The following is a 19,179-nucleotide window of genomic DNA, read 5'->3' on the forward strand; positions in this document are numbered from 1 at the left end:
ACTGTGCATATTGGTATCACTTTCATTGTGTTGACCTATTTCCAGATAGTCAAAAGGATGTGGAATCAGAATCATGTCGAGTTCAAGTACAGTCATTGCAAAATGGATTTAGTCTTAAAGGGGACTGTGACACATTAATACATTCTATTGCTAGTGACAAGATGACATTTAAAAAAAATAGTACAAACAGAAAATATATATGAGGCTCATGTTCAAGCTGTCATCAAGGCAAAGGGTGGCTACTTTGAAGAATCTCAAATACATTATTTGTTTAACACTTTTTTGGTTACTACGTGATTCCATATGCGTTATTTCATAGTTTTGATGTCTTCACTATTATTCTACAATGTAGAAAATAGTAAACAAAGAAAAACCCTTGAATGAGTAGGTGAGTCCAAACTTTTGACTGGTACTGTTAAGCACTTCTAGGAGTATTGGGTGCGGAGTCAGGCGCAGAGAGCAGAGGGTAAAGGCCAATCGTGTTTATTCCGGCAGAGAAAACGGTCATGTCAAAACACCAGGCACAACAAATGACCGGCCCAAAATCAGGACCCAAACAGTACAGAGAAAACAAGAAAATAGCACAACCACAAAAATGAACAGAGGAACAAGCCTGCACAAAAGCAGGCGGGTATAACAGGCTTAAATAGCCCTAACCAAAACCTAAACAAGAAACAGGTGTAACCAATAAGACAAAACTAACAGAAAAGGGGATCGGTGGCAGCTAGTAGACCGGTGATGACGACCGCCGAGCGCCGCCCGAACAGGAAGATGAGCCACCTTCGGTGGCAGTCGTGACAGGTACTGTACATCACAGAAAACCGAAATATAACATAGATATAACATGTTTGACATAGAAACACCAGATTTTTTAATAGCATTCCACCCATGAGGCCAAAGAGGGTGCTTTTGGGCATTTAGTGCAGGAAAGGGCTAACCAGTCTATTTCCCTTCATCTTACACTGACATCAATAGCTAGGGATCATAGGTTACACCTGGATTCACGTGGTCAGTCTGTCATGGAAAGAGCAGGTGTAACTAAGGTTATGTACACTCATTGTATGCATCCTATGACACAGTGCTAGATTTGAACCGTATAGTGTCCAGGAACCCCATTTTAAGCTTTTTGACCACAGTAAAAGTCCAGCAAACACTTCTTATGACTTATGACCACCCCAATTTAGCTGAGACGGGTAGTAGACAGTCCAATACAGTGTATTGCATTGGGGGCTATGGAAGGGGTGGAGTGAAAAGCCAGCAACTGTCCGTACGACACAGTCCCCCTCCAAAACTAAACATATTTGGTTAGTAGATACCTTTTCCAACTGACTTTAGCTGAGACAGGTAATAAACTTTTTCCTCTACAGTCCAATATGTATTCCATATACAGAGAATTGCATTGGTGGCTGTGTTCTGTTGCATGGGGAAATGGTCACAAACTCTGAATTACCCAATAGATAGTATGACAACTGCTAGGCACAGCACATAGCATTATGGTTTCACAGAACTAGGATAAGACACATGAGGCTTTCAGCTACTAGAGGGTGCAACTTGTATAATACACATGAGGCTGTAAGCCGCTAGGCCATACAGTATAATCACAGATAGAACCGTGTTAGTCATAGAAAAATATTTGCTATAATCATCTAGCTATACCACAAACTGAAAATAAATTAAAACTCTGATAGGATCTGTAAGGACCAAGAAACTCTTATAAGCATAGCACCAGTCACATACATAACATTACTAATACTGACTATTAACTACTACTACATTATGAGGTGAAGTACATTGAGAAATTGTAATGCATTTAATGTCTTAATGTCATTGTATAATTTGGAACATATTTGTAAGATTATGCACTATGACTATGCAAAGCTGCAAGAAAATAATGATTTAGTATACACATAGCGTTTTAGCGCAGACCTTTATTTTTGAGACAAAATTGTAAAATCGGAAGTCTTATTGTTGCTGTCTGGACGCTAATCTTGTCGGGATGGTGGCTGCAGAAGTGCGCTTGTTTGAAATGTAAAAGCGTTGCGGTAGCTTTTGATAAAGACGAACATCAAGACGAAGCAGCTGCTTTATAAGTGGGATGCACTTTTGAGCGCTACATCCCGAGGGGTTCTTGCTGATTGTACGGAGATTGTACGGAGATTGTACTGATTGTACGGAGATTGACAGCCGGTTAAATGGCGTCCCTTGAGAAGGCAAGAACAAGATGTATGTCATTAAAGATCCCATGGCCCTTATCGTAAGAGTAGGGCTGTTAACCCCGGTGTCCTGGCTAAATTCCCAATCTGGCCCTCAAACCATCACGGTCACCGAATAATCCCCAGTTTACAATTGGCTCATTCATCCCCCTCCTCTCCCCTGTAACTATTCCCCAGGTCGTTGCTGCAAATGAGAACGTGCTCTCAGTCAACTTACCTGGTAAAATAACGGATAAATAAATTAAAATGTACATATTCTTCATCCCTTTACACGTGTGTGTATAAGGTAGTTGTTGTGAATTGTTAGGTTAGATTACTTGTTGGTTATTACTGCATTGTCGGAACTAGAAGCACAAGCATTTCGCTACACTCGCATAAACATCTGCTAACCATGTGTATGTTACAAATAAAATTTGATTTGAAATAAAATTTGATTTGATGGTCTACAGTACCCTCAACAGTAGCTTGTGTAGCCGGAGGACAGTTAGCTTCCATCCTCCTTTGGGTACATTGACTTCAATACAAAACCTGGGAGGTTCTTGGTTCTCACCCCCTTCCATAGACTTACACAGTAATTATGACAACTTCCGGAGGACGTCCTCCAACCTATCAGAGCTCTTGGCGCATGAACTGACAAGTTGTCCACCCAATCAAAGGATCAGAGAATGAATCTACTACTGAAAGCAAAAGCTACAGGTAGCTAGCGCTGCAGTGCATAAAATGTGGTGAGTAAGTGACTCAGAGACAGAAAGACAATAGTTGAACAGTTTTGAACAACTTAATTTCTTAAAAAATGGAGGAGCGAGAGAGAGAGAGATTTCATAATTTTTTTTCCACTTTCAGTTTCACTTACTTAGCTACAAATGCTGCTGGCTAGTTTAGCCTACTCAGATACCCTGCTCAAACAGAGGGGTGCTATGTTAGCTAGCTGGCTATGACTATCCAACACAGTTTTAAAAATCTGGCGCGTTTCGGCTGCATGGCCTTCTCCCTGACGAAGGCCAGTGTCGGATTTTTAAAACTTTGTTTCTATTGAACATTAAATACAAATAAAGACATTTCAATTAATTATATGAAGAGTGCCTTGGTCCTCCTATCTTTTTGATGACCGATTCACCCCTTTTACTAAAGAGCACATTCTGTCTACCAAAATGTACTATTGTGTACCTTATTAGCGAATCCCTTTCTTTCTACAACACTGGAACTCTTCATGTCAAGGTAAGCGATTGGTTTTATTACTTTATTGCCACTGGGGCCCACCAGTGTAACTGCTTACTGACTTAACACTTACTTTACTGCATGTTTACTAACGCATTAGTTATGTTGACTAGGACGTTACTTTAGCTAATATGGGGACAATGATGTAGGCTGTGTGTTGCAGATATGACATGGTTTGGCTTGGAAAGTTTTTTTTTTCGCCTGGTCACGCACAGCTGATGTGTTGTGCATTAAAGTCCACAAAGGAATGGAAAAGGTGAGAGGAGGAGAGTGTATAGAGGCGAGAAGGAACCAAGGTAACGATAGTTTCAGGTTGGATATTCGCCAGAAATTTGCGCTTTCAAACCTCAATAGCTTTCAAACCCCTTAAGCCACAAACTCCAAATAAGTGTCAGTATGTTGTAAATATTGCACACAACATTGCACATGTCTTATTTTCACGTTTTGGACATTAATTCGCTTCCCAAAGCTAATAAACATGTGGAAATCTGAGCAGCATTCCATATTCCTATTTGAATTAGTTAGGGAGTGTAACCAAAGTACAAACTTTTTTTTACATTTTAATTTAAATAGCTCCTTAGTCATGTGACCTACTGACCTCAACCAAGGTTCAGAATGTCCACTGACTACCCTTCTATATTGCACACCCTTTTGTTTGTCCCTTTTCATCTCAGGTGATTTTGCATGAATTTTTCAAAATGTTACATTTCAATAGCTCCTTAGTCATGTGACCTACTGACCTCAAACAAGGTTCAGAATGTACATTCAGGGGGCCTACACATTGCAAAAGGTGCCACTGAGTGTACATTCTAAACCTTGTTTGAGATCAGTAGGTCACATGACCAAGGAGCTATTGAAATTAGAAAGTTTGAAAAATGTATGTAAAATCGTGTGAGATTAAAATATACAAACAAAAAGGGTGTGCTACATATACGGTTATTCAGTGGATATTCTGAAAGTAGCTTGAGGGTTGTAAGTCATATGACTAAGGAGCTATTGAAATTTGAACTCATTGTAAAATCTCATGAGATGCAAATGGACAAACAGAAGGGTGTGCAATGTGTAGGCCCACTGAGTGTACATTATAAACTTTGTTTGAGGTGTGTGGGTCACAAGACCAAGGCGCAATTGAATAATATATATATATATTTTAAATCATTTAAAATAGTGCGAGATGTAAATCTCCTTTTAAAAAGTGTGTGCAATATGTGTCTCTGCCATCAGGGTAGTTTTGAAAGTTTTAGGAGTAATGATTAAAGAGATATTGAATTTAGAAAAATATGATTTGTCACTATGTTGACGGTCCCTAACTGCTGTTGGTGGACGTAAGGAGAACTACAGGCGAATATCCATTGAATGTCCAACCTGAATCTGTTTTTACCTCGGTCGAGAACCGATACAATGTGGTGTTTACCCGTGATCAGGTGTGTATTCATTCCGCCGATTCTGTTGAAAAACTTTTCTTAAACAGAAGCAAACGAAACGGGGATATAAATGCCAGAATTTGTCCTATAGAAACTCTTGTTTGCAACTGTTGGACCAATGATTACAAGGCGATATTGAATGTGTCACTCTCTGTCCATGTGTCACTGTCTGTCACCTTAAAAATGTATCTCGACCTGTATGCATCTACGTTGTAAACATTCATTCACAGGCAAGGTTGTAGCAACCTCATGATGGGTATAGGGAAAATTTGAGTATCATATAGTAGCCTAAACCTATCGATGTTACATTGAATGGAATATGGATGACAGTAATCCAATATGCTGTAATAGAAATAAGACCATGCTGTCCTGTCTCAGCCTCCAGTATTTATGGTCAGTTTGTTATATCTGGAGTACTTCTCCTGTCCTATCTGGTGTCCTGTGTGAATTTAAGTATGCACTCTCTAATTCTCTCTTTCTTTCTTTCTCTCTCTCGGAGGACCTGAGCCCTAGGACCATGCCTCAGGTCTAGTCTACCTGGCATGATGACTCCTTGCTGACCCCAGTCCACCTGGCCGTGCTGCTGCTCCAGTTTCAACTGTTCTGCCTTATTATTATTTGACCATGCTGGTCATTTATGAACATTTGAACATCTTGGCCATGTTCTGTTATAATCTCCACCCGGCACAGCCAGAAGAGGACTGGCCACCCCATATAGCCTAGTTCCTCTCTAGGTTTCTTCCTAGGTTTTGGCCTTTCTAGGGAGTTTTTCCTAGCCACCGTGCTTCTACACCTGCATTGCTTGCTGTTTGGGGTTTTAGGCTGGGTTTCTGTACAGCACTTTGAGATATCAGCTGATGTACGAAGGGCTATATAAATACATTTGATTTGATGCTCATGAAAAAAAAGCGTCATCCCATAAACAGCACTGACAGCCACTGATAAGGAGACATATACTTGGAATACGTAGGAGGAATGGAGAGGGAAAAAGAGAGGCAGAGGAGGTCTGAGAAAGAGATGGAGGAAGAGGGTGAGCTTGAGTCGGTTAAAAATTGCAGGAAAAGGGGAGATGGTTTGTTTTAGAAGAATGGTAGAAAGTGTAAGCAGGGTGAGCTGAAGACAGGAGGTATCAGAGGGAGTAGGTGTGGTGAAGTTCTCTGAGCCGAGGTTTGCACCGAGGGTCAGGATAAAGATGAGTCTGTGACAGTTGGAGTGACTCTTGCCTTTTGGCTGATCCATTTGTCATTTCAGGGTGGGTGAAAACAGAGTTGGGTGCTGTGGATTCGGAAACCAAAAGTGGTCTTGTGATAATTGTTTGTGTTTCTGCTGGTCAGAGGGAGAAGGCACTCCACTTTAAATGAATGGGGGGCAAGACATTTGAATTGTTTTGCTTTCAAGAAAAGGGTGCCGTTGAAAGCTGACCAACTGAAGGGGAAGATTCCCGGTGTTTGTAATGCTCATCGTTTGGTGCAGCAGACAGCGTGGCGTGAGTGGTGGAACAGGAGTCATTGTCTGTTCTTTTGACTTTTGATGTTGCCCAACAAAGTGATGTTAGGATATATAAGTTATCCTGTATGAGCTTTTCTGGTGAATACATTACGTTGTTACAGGTGTCAAGCTTATGGGCATGTAGCAGCAGTGTGTAGGTGTGCAGAAGGGCATGAGACAAAATAATGTGTAACATTGGGAAAAGTAGTGGTATGTGTTAATTGTATGGGTGCCTATGGGGCTGGGGATCAGAAATGTCCCAGGCAGGTTGAGGTTTCCGGGTTAGAGTAGTGCAGAAGTTGTCATATGCTGAGACAGTGAAGAAAGTAGAGGAAGATGGGTCAAGGGGGAGGGATCCTGAGAGGAGTGGTGCGAGTAGTAGATCTGTACCAGTACAGTGGGATAGGTCAACAAGTGATATGTTTCAGTATGATTGGATTTTTAGCATTTATAGCAATGGTTATCAACTGTTCTTCAGGGATGAAACATAGGTCGCAGAAAATTGAGGTTGTGGTGGCAGCTGCAGAGAGGTATTTGGGTGTGTGAGAAAGAAGAGTAACAGGGTGTATTAAGTGGTGGTGTCTCATCCTTTCAGATTGTTGGCCTGAGGTAGGACTAAATATATTTAAATAGTGGAGTAGGGTGGTGTTATTCTTTAAAATATATATTTTTTTGTGATGGTAGGGTATTTGTTTACTTATGCATATTTTTTTTTTAAGCAAAGTATACGGGAGTTGTACTCCAGTCTACTAGGTGGCGGTAATGCAACATTTATTGGAGGCCAAACGCCGTTAAACCTCATCGAAGAATAAACTAATCTTGTCGATGACGTTAGCTAGTCAAGCAAGCTGAACATGTCAAAATGACCTCGTCCTAATTAACCACAGTATTTCCCTAATTCGTGCAACCTTGTTAAGTGTTTTCTTTTTCCGTTGTTTTAAATTCTCATTTTAATAGCATTGGAGATTTGGAGCCACCACAAAAGTTAACCGCTAATGTTAGCTAGCAAGTCGGCTAGCCTGGTGAGTACGTTAGCTAGCTAACGGCTTGCCTTTAGCATCCAACCAGAGACGTTACGGTAGCTTGAAACTAACGTTAGTAAATGTAGCTACCTAGGTAACAAGCCAAATACTAACTAGCAAGTTAACTAGTGTGATTGTAGCGAGCTAATTTGTTGTCTTCCATGTGTCTTGCAAGATGTCTTGCAGTGTCTGGAAAGCTAGCTAGCTAACAGTTAACGTTACCCATTTAAATTTCACCTGGACATGATGATAACTGGCCTAGAAGTAGGCAGGGCAAATACCCGAAATCGTCAAAATAAATTAAATCACAGCACGTTTTTGGACTCATCCAGTAGTTTTACCGGATTAAGTAGCTACACTACTGCTGGAAACTACTGTAGATTATAATTTAACATGAAGAAAAAATTACTTCAGTTTTTTGAAATAATGTGTGGCCACTCCTCAATGGTCCAGTTTTTCATCGGTGCCAGAGAGCAATTATGTTCTGATTTCAGATTTAAATAGCAGAGTAGAGGAAGATTTCAAATGCTCTTAATTTGTGTAATTTTTTGGGTCAAAGTAATTGATTTGTGTTAAAAGTAACATTTGTTTATAGTGAATGGAATGTTTGGAGTGATGTCACAATGGGAACTTTTAGAGGTATAAAAGCTATCAAAAAGTTGTATGTGAGCACACTATTCCAGACCAGTCTACACGTTTTCAAGTTAGAAAGACATTTCTAGCACGGTGTAAGAGGAGTAGCCTGGAAAATAATGATATCTATAAATCAGAATTATTGCAGTATTAAAAGTATAATGTTAATTACTTAAAAAAAAAACACTTTTCTCCCCAATTTTGTTATAGCCAATTGGTAGTTAGTCTTGATTGTGTATGTGTGCCATTCGGAGGGTGAATTGACAAGACAAAATATTTAAGTGCCCTTGAACGGGGTGTGGTGCCAGGTGCACAGGTTTGAGTGTGTAAAGAACTGCAACGCTGCTGGGTTTTTCACGCTCAACAGTTTCTTGTGTGTATTAAGAATGGTCCACCAACACCCAAAGGACATCCAGCCAACTTGACACGACTCTGTGAAGCATTGGGAGTCAAATAAAATTATATTTGTCATATGCCATGAAATGCTTACTTACAAGCCCTTAACCATCAAAACAGTTTTAAGAATATAGTTACGAAATAAACAGAAGTAATAAAAATGAGGCTGTATGCAGAGGGCACTGGTACCAAGTCGATGTGTGGGGATACAGGTTAGTCGAGGTAATTTGAATTGGTAAAGTGACTATTCATAGATAATAAACAGCGAATAGCAGTACTGTAAAAACAAAGGGAGGGTGGCCATTTGATTAATTGTTAAGCAGACTTATGGCTTGGGGATAGAAACTTAAGGTCCCTTTTGGACCTAGACTTTGCGCTCTGGTATCTTTTGCTGAGCTGTTGCAGAGAAAAGTCTATGATTGGGTGACTGAAGTCAGACCATTTTTTTGGGCCTTCCTCTGACACCGCCTAGAATATAGGTCCTGGATTGCAGGAAGCCTGGCCCCGGTGATGTACTGGGCCATACGCACTACCCTCTGTAGCCCCTTAAGGTCAGATGCCGAGCAGTTGCCATACCAGGTGGTGATGCAACCGATCAGGATGCTCTCAATCGTGCAGCTGTATAACTTTTTGAAGATCTGGGGACCCATACCAAATCTTTTCAGTCTCCTGGGGGGGGGGGGAAGGCATTGTAGTGCCCTCTTCACAACTTTTTTGGTGTGTTTGAACCATGATAGTTTGGTGTTGTGGACACCAAGGTACTTAAGTCTCAACCTGCTCCACTACAGCCCCATCGATGTGAATGGGGGCGTGTTCAGCCCTCCTTTTCTTGTAGTCCATGATTGTCTCCTTTGTCTTGCTCACGTTGAGGGAGAGGTTGTTGTCCTGGCACCACACTGCCAGGTCTCCGACCTCCTCCCTATAGGCCGTCTCATCGTTGTCAGTGATCAGGCCGTTGGGTTGTCAGGAAACTTAATGATGGTGTTGGAGTCGTGCTTGGTCACGCAGTTGTGGGTGATCATGGAGTACAGGAGGGGACTAAGCATGTACCCCTTAGGGGCCCCCGTGTTGATTATCAACGTGGCAGATATTGTTGCCTATTCTTACCACCTAGGGGGCGGCCGGTCAGGAAGTGCAGAGGGAGGTGTTTTGTCCCAGGGTCCTTAGCTTAGTGTCAACAAAGCTCATCACTATGGTGTTGAACGCTGAGCTGCAGTCAATGAACAGCATTCTCACATGGGTGTTCCTTTTGTCCAGGTGTGAAAGGGCAGTGTGGATTGAGATTGCATCATCTGTGGATCTGTCGGGGCGGTATGCCAATTGGAGTGGGTCTAGGGTTTCTGGGTTGATGGTGTTGATGTGAGCCATGACCAGCCTTTCAATGCACTTCATGGCTACTGACGTGAGTGCTATGGGGCGGTAGCCATTTAGGCAGGTTACCTTTCGCTCTCTGTGCACAGGGACTATGGTGGTCTGCTTGAAACATGTAGCTATTTCAAACTCCAGGTACAGGTTGCAAATGTCAGTGAAGAAACTTTCCAGTTGGTCTGCGTATGCTCTGTGTGTACGTCCTGGTAATCTGTCTGGCCCTGCTGCCTTGTGAATGTTTACCTGTTTAAATGTCTTGCTCATATGCGCTACGGAGAGCATGATCACAACATGGGCCAGCATCCCTGGGATTGCTTTCGACACCTTGTAGAGTCCATGCCTGATGGATTGAGGCTGTTCTGGAGTGCAACACAATATTACGAAGGTGTTCCGAATGTTTTGTATACACTTTTGTACATTGAATTATTTTGCCATATAATTAATCACATATACTTCTCACTAGTTTAACCATTTTGAGATGAAAAGACTCCTAAGCACAATTTAACCTGGCACTCTAGATTAGAGCGTCCATTGGGTCTGTGCAGCAGGCTGAACATTTTACATCCCTACAAAAAGGCAGGTTTCTGACGAAGGTAGATGGATCGCTAGCTAGCTAACGTTACCTACTCAGTTTAAGTTAGAGATACTGCACTCTAGCCATCTAAAGCCAGGATGGCTAACTACTTGTCTGAACTGTTTATATAATGCAACTGCTTTCTATATACACTACATGACCAAAAGTATGTGGACACCTGCTCGTCGAACATCTCATTCCAAAATCATGGGCGTTATTATGGAGTTGGTCCCCCACACTTTGCTTCTATGACATCCTCCACTCTTCTGGGAAGGATTTCCACTAGATGTTGGAACATTGCTGCGGGGGCTTTCTTCCACTCATCCACAAGCATTACTGAGGTCGGGCACTGATGTTGGGCGATTAGGCCTGGCTCGCAGTCTGTGTTCCAGTTCATCCCAAAGATTTTAATGGGGTTGAGGTTAGGGCTCTGTGCAGGTCAGTCAAGTTCTTCCACATCTCGTCAACCCGTTTCTGTATGGAGCTGGCTTTGTGCATGGGGGCATTATGATGCTTAAACAGGAAAGGGTCTTCACATAACTGTTGCCACAATGTTGGAAGCACAGAGTCCTCACTCCAGCCGACACTTGGCATTGCGCATGGTGATCTTAGGCTTGCTCGGCCAATAGAGACCCATTTCATGAAGCTCCAGACAAACAGTTCTTGTGCTGACGTCGCTTCCAGTGGAAGTTTGTAACTCTGTAGTGAGTGTTGCAACCGGGGACAAGGGCTGTCCCCAACTAAAAACAAAAATTGTGGTCGACTGAATTTCAATTTGTCAATTTTTAAACTGATATTTTTCCATATGTAGACACACCCTATGTGTTTTAATAAAATCAACTATGTGCATTGAGCTTGTTTGATGCTTTACGCTTACGGTTTGATTCCTCAAGGGCCCTAGAGATCTAGGTAACCAGAAGGAAAACAAATGTAACCTGACCCATCTATTCTGCTCCTGCTGGCTTTCACAGATTCTGCCATTATTCTCCAGAAGTTTCCAATAATAAGGCTACACGAGGAGTCTGCAACCTTTCTCATGTGGAATTCAATTTTTTTTCTACCGATCCAATTATGGTTTTCATATGCACATTTTCGTGAAACAGTTTAATTTATAATAACGTTTTCATATCTAAAAATCATTAATCAATTCTATCCAAAATAAATGAAAATAATAATTTTAGGTTTAACTTCTATTGCTATCTATGTAAAAAATTGCCTACATAAAGCCCCAGTTGTCGTCCCCCCCCCCCCCCCCCCCCCCCAAAAAAAAATGTGCAGCCTGCAGGTGAACTTGAAACATTGTATTGACTAACTTGGGTCTTGCCAAAAGCTTGTGCTAGCTAACTTGCAACATTGTATAAAATATTCACATTTTGTACTGCTTGACCTATTAGCTCAAAAGTATTGTGGAGCTCCTGCACCTAAATACACTGCTCAAAAAAACAAAGGAACACTAAAATAACATCCTAGATCTGAATGAATGAAATATTCTTATTAAATACTTTTTTCTTTACATAGTTGAATGTGTTGACAACAAAATCACACATCAATGAAAATCAAATTGATCAACCCATGGAGGTCTGGATTTGGAGTGACACTCAAAATTAAAGTGGAAAACCACACTACAGGCTGATCCAAATTTGATGTAATGTCCTTAAAACAAGTCAAAATGAGGCTCAGTAGTGTGAATGGCCGCCGCGTGCCTGTATGACCTCCGTACAACGCCTGGGCATGCTCCTGATGAGGTGGCGGCTGGTCTCCTGAGGAGGGATCTCCTCCCAGACCTGGACTAAAGCATCCACCAACTCCTGGACAGTCTGTGGTGCAACGTGGCGTTGGTGGATGGAGCGAGACATGATGTCCCAGATGTGCTCAATTGGATTCAGGTCTAGGGACCGTTCCCGTGCGGGCCAATCCATAGCATCAATGCCTTCCTCTTGCAGGAACTGCTGACACACTCCAGCCACATGAGGTCTTGCATTAGGAGGAACCCAGGGCCAACCGCACCAGCATATGGTATCACAAGGGGTCTGAGGATCTCATCTCGGTACCTAATGGCAGTCAGGCTACCTCTGGCGAGCACATGGAGGGCGGACCCCTCAAAGAAATGCCACCCCACACCATGACTGACCCACCGCCAAACCGGTCATGCTGGAAGATGTTGCAGGCAGCAGAACGTTCTCCACGGCGTCTCCAGACTCTGTCACGTCTGTCACGTGCTCAGTGTGAACCTGCTTTCATCTGTGAAGAGCACAGGGCGCCAGTGGCGAATTTGCCAATCTTGGTGTTCTCTGGCAAATGCCAAACGTCCTGCACGGTGTTGGGCTGTAAGCACAACCCCACCTGTGGACGTCGGGCCCTCATACCACCCTCATGGAGTCTGTTTCTGACCGTTTGAGCAGACACATGCACATTTGTGGCCTGCTGGTGGTCATTTTGCAGGGCTCTGGCAGTGCTCCTCCTTGCACAAAGGCGGAGGTAGCGGTCCTGCTGCTGTGTTGCCCTCCTACGGCCTCCTCCACGTCTCCTGATGTACTGGCCTGTCTCCTGGTAGCGCCTACATGCACTGGAAACTACGCTGACAGACACAGCAAACCTTCTTGCCACATCTCGCATTGATGTGACATCCTGGATGAGCTGCACTACCTGAGCCACTTGTGTGGGTTGTAGACTCCGTCTCATGCTACCACTAGAGTGAAAGCACCGCCAGCATTCAAAAGTGACCAAAACATCAGCCAGGAGGCATAGGAACTGAGAAGTGGTCTGTGGTTATCACCTGCAGAACCACTCCTTTATTGGGGGTGTCTTGCTAATTGCCTAGAATTTCCACCTGTTGTCTATTCCATTTGCACAACAGCATGTGAAATTTATTGTCAATCAGTTTTTTTTATTTTTTTATTTTTTTGAGCAGTGTATAAACAGTACCAGCACCCAATATGAGTTCCGGAACTGTTTTCAGTCCAAGTCGGGCACTGATAAGAAGCCTATTTCATGACTTTTCCACTGGATCAGAGCATTACATTTTTTTTTCCTTTCACGCCGAGTGGTTATCAAAAGGGAGAGAGCTGGAAAGATTTTTCAAATACATTGAGGAACTATTGTAATTCTCAATGGATGTAAAAACATACTGTTTGCTTGCTGTTTGAGGTGAATAAAACATTACTAGTGGTGGTGCGTTAAGCTCAGCAACAACAAAAAATGTCCCCTTTTCAGGATCCTGTCTTTAAAAGATGTAAAAATCCAAATAACGTTCCAGATCTTAATTGTAAAAGGGTTGAAACACTGTTTCCCATGCTTGTTCAATGAAGCATAAACAGTTAATGAACATGCACCTGTGGAACGGTCGCTAAGACACCAACAGTTTACAGGCGGTACGCAATTAAGGTCACAGTTATGAAAACTTAGGACACTAAAGTGTCCTTTCTACTGACTCTGGGGAAAAAAAAAAAAGAAGATGCCCAGGGTCACTGGTCATCTGCGCAAACGTGCCTTAGGCATGCTGCAAGGAAGCATGAGGACTGCAGATGTGGCCAGAGCAATAAATTGCAATGTCTTTACTGTGAGATGCCAAAGACAGTGCTGCAGGGAGACAGGATGGACAGCTGATCGTCCTCACAGTGGCAGACAACGTGTAACAACACCTGCACAGGATCGGTACATCCAACATCACACCTGTGGGACAGGTACAGGATGGCAACAACAACTGCCTGAGTTAGACCAGGAATGGACAATTCCTCCATCAGTGCTCTGGGATGCTGGCCTTCTAGGCAGAGTTGCAAAGAAAAGCCATATCTAAGACTGGCCTATAAAAATAAAAGATAGGCAAATGAATACACACTTGACAGAGATATGGCTTTTTCTTTGCAACTCTGCCTAGAAGGCCAGCATCCCGCAGCACGTGAACAATGGTAGACCTCTTGAAGCATGTTGGGACAACAGACTGGGATAGGGAGAGATTGAGTATGTCCGTAAACACTCCAGCCTGCTGGTCTGCGCATGCTCTGAAGCCGCGGCTAGGGGTGCCATCTGGACCGTCAGCCTTGCGAGGGTTAGCACACTTAAATGTCTTACTCCCGTCAGCCACGGAGAAGGAGAGCCCACAGTTCTTGGTAACGGGCCACGTCTGTGGCTCTGTTATCCTCAATGCGGGTGAAGGTGTTTAGCTTGTGCGGAAGCAAGATGTCGGTATCCTTGACGTGGCTGGTTTTCCATTTGTAGTCCGTAATTGTCTGTAGACCCTGCCACATACGTCTCGTGTCTGAGCCGTTGAATTGCGACTCCACTTTTGTCTCTATACTGACCGTTTGCCTGTTTGATTGCCTTACGGCGGGAATAACTACACTGTTTGTATTCGGCCATATTCCCAGTCACCTTGCCATGGTTAAATGCAATGGTTTGCTCTTTCAGTTTGTGAAAACAGTCTACTTTCTCTTTTGCAGCTCAAGCAGTTATTTTAGGCAAGGCTATTCTGTGTCAAGTCATTTGCTCAAGGCCCAAGCCTATACTTCGCCATCTACTGGTATGACGTTATTATTGAATGCAGTTCTAAAACAAGCTTTAGACATTTTATTTTGGAAATGAAACTGGATGCTCTAAAGCAACTTTAACTTCTGTGGGACTGGGGGGCAGTATTGAGTAGCTTGGATAAAAAGGTGCCCAGATTAAACTGCCTGCTACTCATGCCTAAAAGCTAGAAAATACATATAATTAGTAGATTTGGATAGAAAACACTGAAGTTTCTGAAACGGGTTAACTGATGTCTGTGACTATAACAGAACTCATATGGCAGGCAAAAACCAGAGGAAAGAATTGTGAAATCTGAGGTTTGTAGTTTTTCTAATCATTCCCTATCAAACAGTGTCTATGGGGTCATATTGCACTTCCTAAGGCTTCCACTAGATGTCAACAGTCTTTAGAACCTTGTTTGATGCGTCTACTGTGAAGTGGGGGTGAATGAGAGGAGAATGAGTCAGTCTGGTAGAGTGCCATTAGCTGACCACATGCATTCATGTGATAGTTAGCTTGCGTTCCATTGCAATTTTACAGAGAAGGGAATTCTCCAGTTGGAACATTATTGAAGATTTATGATTAAAAAACATCCTAAAGATTGATTCTATACTTCGTTTGACTTGTTTCTACGAACTGTAATAACTTTTGGTCTGAACTTTTGCATGGACTGGCCTGCGCGTCGTAATTTTGGATTGTGTACTAAACGCGCGTACAAAAGGAGGTATTTGGACATAAATTCGGGACTTTATCGAACAAATCAAACATTTATTGTGGAACTGGGATTCCTGGGAGTGTATTCTAATGAAGATCATCAAAGGTAAGTGAATATTTATAATGCTATTTCTGACTTCTGTTGACTGAACAGCATGGTGGTTATCTGTTTGGCTGTTTTGTTGTCTGAGCACTGTACTCAGATTTATTGCATGGTGTTCTTTTTCGGTAAAGCTTTTTTGAAATATTTCACAGAAGTTTATCTAAAGTGCCATGTATAAGACTTGTATTTTCATCATTTTATGATGAGTATTTCTATAAATTGATGTGGCTCTCTGCAAAATCACCGGGTGTTTTGGAACTGCTGAACATGACATGCCAATTTTTGGATATAAATATGAACTTTATCGAACAAAACACTGAACAAAACATACATGCATTGTGTAACATGAAGTCCTATGAGTGTCATCTGATGAAGATCATCAAAGGTTAGTGATTAATTTTATCTCTATTTCTGTTTTTTTGTGACTCCTCTCTTTGGCTGGAAAAATGGCTGTGTTTTTCTGTGACTAGGTGATTACCTAACATAATCGTTTGGTGTGCTTTCGCCGTAAAGCCTTTTTGAAATCACACTGGCTGGATTAACGAGAAGTTACTTTAATATGGTGAAATACTTGTATGCCTGAGGAAATTTAATTATGAGATTTCTGTTTTGAATTTGGTGCCCTGCACTTTCACTGACTTATTGAGGTGGGATGCTACCGTCCCAGATATCCCAGAGAGGTTAACTGGTCTGGGCTAGAGTTGCTTGATTTGACTAGCTACGTTAATATCTTTTGCAGATGCCACATTACTGACAAGTTTGTACGTATAAAAAAAGATCTCTAACCTAGTCAAGGGAGATGTAAAGTAATTAAATGTGTAAATATTAATTCATAGTCGTAACGGGAGAGATCGAAAGTTTTCATTTTATGTTTCAGCATTGGCTTATCTTATGATACTAACAATTTACGTGTTTTTTTTCTTACGATCCTAACAATACGTACAGTCTTGGCCAAAAGTTGAGAATAACACATTAATTTTCACAAAGTCTGCGGCCTCAGTTTGTATGATGGCAATTTGAATATACTCCAGAACGTTATGAAGAGTGATCAGATGAAATGCAATTAATTGCAACATCCCTCTTTGCCATGCAAATGAACTGAATCCCAAATAAAACATTTCCACTGCATTTCAGCCCTGCCACAAAATGACCAGCTGACATGTCAGTGATTCTCTCGTTAACCTCTAGTGACATCCCATCCCGTGAACGGGACCGTTGTCATCATCTGACACTAATTAGCATAACGCAACAGACATAAATATTACTAGAAAATATTCCTACTCATGAAAATCACAAGTGAAATATATTGAGACACAGTTTAGCCTTTTGTTAATCACCCTGTCATCTCAGATTTTCAAAATATGCTTTACAGCCAAAGCTAGACAAGCATTTGTTTAAGTTTATCGGTAGCCTAGCATAGCATTTTGTCCAGCTAGCAGCAGATAACTTGGTCACGGAAATCAGAAAAGCAATCAAATTAAATTGTTTACCTTTGAGCTTCGGATTTTTTCACTCACGAGACTCCCAGTTAGATAGCAAATGTTCCTTTTTTCCCAAAAGATCATTTTTGTAGGTGAAATAGCTCCATTTGTTCTTCACGCATGGCTGAGAAATCGCTCGGAAATTGCAGTCACGAAAACGGCGAAAAATATTCAAAATTAGCTCCATAATATCGACAAACATGGCAATCGATGTTTATAATCAATCCTCAAGGTGTTTTTCAAATATATATTCGATAATATATCCATCGGGACATTTAGTTTTTCAGTAGGACCGAATTGAGTAATGGCTACCTCCTGTATTTTACGCAAGAATCTCTCGGGAGCATCAGGTGACCACTTGCGCAATGTAGCCGCCTACGGGTATTCTTCAACATAAATGCGTAAAACTACGTCACAATGCTGTAGACACCTTCGGGAATACGGAGAAAGAGTAATCTGGTTGATAGCCCATTCATTGCTCAATAGGGACTCATTGGAACGCAGTGCTTTCAAAACATGAGGCACTTCCGGATTGGATTTTTCTTAGGCTTTCGCCTGCAACATCAGTTCTGTTATACTCCCAGACAATATTTTTTACAGTTTTGGAAACTTTAGTGTTTTCTATCCTAAGCTGTCAATTATATGCATATTCTAGCATCTTGTCCTGACAAAATATCAGTTTAGTACGGGGCATGTTATTTTTCCAAAAAATGAAAATACTGCCCCCTAGTCACAAGGTCACACGAGTGTTGACGAGGACAAGGCTGGAGATCACTCTGTCATGCTGATTGAGTTTGAATAACAGACTGGAAGCTTCAAAAGGAAGGTATTGCTTGGAATCATTGTTTTTCCTCTGTCAAACATGGTTACCTGCAAGAAAAAACGTGCCATCATGATTGCTTTGCACAAAAAGGGCATCACAGGCAAGGATTTTGTTGCCAGTAAGATTGCATATAAATCGGATCCTCAATAATTTCAAGGAGAGCGGTTCAATTGTTGTGAAGAAGACTTCAGGGCGCCCAAGAAAGTCCAGCAAGCGCCAGGACCTTCTCCTAAAGTTGATTCAGCTGCGGGGTCAGGGCACCACCAGTACAGAGCTTGCTTAGGAATGGCAGCAGGCAGGTGTGAGTGCATCTGCACGCACAGTGAGGCAAATACTTTTGGAGGATGGCCTGGTGTCAAGAAGTGCAGCAAAGAAGCCACTTCTCTTCAGGAAAAACATCAGGGACAGACTGATATTCTGCAAAAGGTACAGGGATTGGACTGCTGAGGACTGGGGTAAAGTCATTTCCTCTGATATATATCCCCTTTACGATTGTTTGGGGCATCCAGAAAAAAGCTTGTCCGGAGAAGACTAGGTGAGTCCTAACATCAGTCCTGTGTCATGCCAACAGTAAAGCATCCTGAGACCATTCATGGGTTGCTTCTCAGCCAAGGGAGTGGGCTCACTCTCAATTTTGCCTAAGATCACAGCCATGAATAAAGAATGGTACCAGCACATCCTCCGAGAGCAACTTCTCCCAACCATCCAGGAACAGTTTGGTAACGAACAATTCCTTTTCCAGCATGATGGAGCACCTTGCCATAAGACAAAAGTGATAACTAAGTGGCTCGGGGAACAAAGCATTGATATTTTGGGTCCATGGCCAGGAAACTCCCCAGACCTTAATCCCATTGAGAATTTATGGTCAATCCTCAAGAGGGGGGTGGACAAATAAAACCCCACAAATTCTGACAAACTCCAAGCATTGATTATGCAAGAATGGGCTGCCATCAATCAGGATGTGGCCAGGGCGGATTGCAGAGGTCTTGAAAAAGAAGGGTCAACACTGCAAATATTGACTCTTTGCATCAACTCCATGTAATTGTCAATTAAAGCCTTTGACACTTTATGAAATGCTTGTAATTATACTTCAGTATTCCATAGTAACATCTGAGACATATCTAAAGACACTGAAGCAGCAAACTTTGTGGAAATTAATATTTGTCATTCTCAACTTTTGGCCACGACTGTACTTTAAACCTTTTGGCCTTTTGGC

At 42.1% G+C, this 19,179-nt stretch overlaps 1 protein-coding gene across 1 annotated transcript in view; it reads left to right on the forward strand.

The window, feature by feature from the left end:
* Positions 1-7,126: 7,126 nt before the first annotated feature.
* Positions 7,127-19,179, forward strand: part of kctd13 (potassium channel tetramerization domain containing 13) — a 39,149-nt gene continuing 27,096 nt past the window's right edge. Inside the window, exon 1 of the mRNA XM_021624316.2 lies at positions 7,127-7,365. The gene's annotated coding sequence lies outside the window, so the exon portion shown is untranslated. The remainder of the gene's footprint in view (positions 7,366-19,179) is intronic.

This window comes from Oncorhynchus mykiss, chromosome 12, assembly GCF_013265735.2.
Source record: "Oncorhynchus mykiss isolate Arlee chromosome 12, USDA_OmykA_1.1, whole genome shotgun sequence".
NCBI classification, from domain to species: domain Eukaryota; kingdom Metazoa; phylum Chordata; class Actinopteri; order Salmoniformes; family Salmonidae; genus Oncorhynchus; species Oncorhynchus mykiss.